The sequence below is a fragment of the Arachis hypogaea genome, chromosome 12 (genome assembly GCF_003086295.3).
Source record: "Arachis hypogaea cultivar Tifrunner chromosome 12, arahy.Tifrunner.gnm2.J5K5, whole genome shotgun sequence".
NCBI classification, from domain to species: domain Eukaryota; kingdom Viridiplantae; phylum Streptophyta; class Magnoliopsida; order Fabales; family Fabaceae; genus Arachis; species Arachis hypogaea.
This window is the reverse complement of record NC_092047.1, coordinates 33,185,943-33,187,092: the sequence shown is the minus strand read 5'-3', so window position 1 is coordinate 33,187,092 and position 1,150 is coordinate 33,185,943. Positions and strand designations below refer to the sequence as shown.

Here is a 1,150-nt window from a genome sequence, read left to right as displayed (position 1 = left end):
TGGAGAAGTGTTGTTGTGGGGGTGTTGAGATGTCCTCTGTGTGAATTATTGGTGAGCTGCATTGTTGTTGGAGTTGTAACGTCTCTGGTCTTGGTTTTGATCTTGCTGACTTCCCCACCCAAAGTTTGGGTGGTTTCTCCATCCAGGGTTGTAGGTCTTGGAGTATGGATCATAGTTTTGCCTTGGTGAATTCCCAATGTAGTTGGCTTGCTCCTGCCTACCCTCTGCTTCTTTATTCACTCCTTCTTGGGTTGTTGATGAAGTGGAGATTGCTGCTACTTGGTTCCTCTCCATCTTCTTGGTGAGGTCAGCCAGCTGCTGGGTAATGAGCTTGTTTTGGGCCAATAGAGCATCTACATTGTTTAGCTCCATTACTCCTCTTGTGTTCCCTCTTTCGAAAGCATAGAAGTAGTCGTTCTCTGCTACTGTTTCAATAACATCTATGGCTTCCTCAATAGTCTTCTTCTTGTTCAAAGATCCTCCGAATGAATGGTCTATGGCTTTCTTTGACTCATAAGAGAGCCCTTCATAGAAAATGTGCAGCTGCACCCATTCGTTGAACATATCTGGTGGGCACCTCCTTGTTAGGTCTTTAAACCTCTCCCATGCTTCATATAGAGTCTCACCATCTTGTTGCCTAAAAGTTTGGACCTCAGCTCTCAGCCTATTGATTCGTTGAGGAGGGTAAAATCTTGCTAAGAATTTGTTCACCATGTCTTCCCAAGTTGTCAAGCTTTCCCTTGGGAAAGATTCCAGCCATTTGGCTGCTTTATCTTTAAGTGAGAATGGAAACAAGAGCAGTCTATAGGTGTCAGGATGAACACCATTAGACTTCACTGTATCACATATCCTTAGGAAGGTGGTTAGATGTTGATTGGGGTCTTCTTGGACACCTCCTCCAAACGAACAGTTGTTCTGAACAAGGGTGATAAGCTGTGGTTTAAGTTCAAAGTTGTTGGCATGGATTGTTGGCTTTTGGATGCTACTTCCACAATTACCTGGGTTTGGATTGATGTAAGAGCCCAAAACTCTTCTATCCTCCCCAGCATGATTTACTCTACCTCCTCCCCCATGGTTGTGATCCTCTTCTTCATGATGGTTTTCCATGTTGTCTTCCATGTTTGGTTCAAAGAATTCCTCTTCTTCCTCA

The 1,150-nt window shown here is 44.0% G+C and overlaps 1 non-coding gene across 1 annotated transcript; it reads left to right on the top strand.

Moving 5' to 3' along the window:
- Positions 1-559: 559 nt before the first annotated feature.
- On the top strand, positions 560-666 carry LOC112731217 (small nucleolar RNA R71). The gene has a single exon (XR_003167004.1). It is a non-coding gene; the product is annotated as a small nucleolar RNA R71 (small nucleolar RNA).
- Positions 667-1,150: the final 484 nt, after the last annotated feature.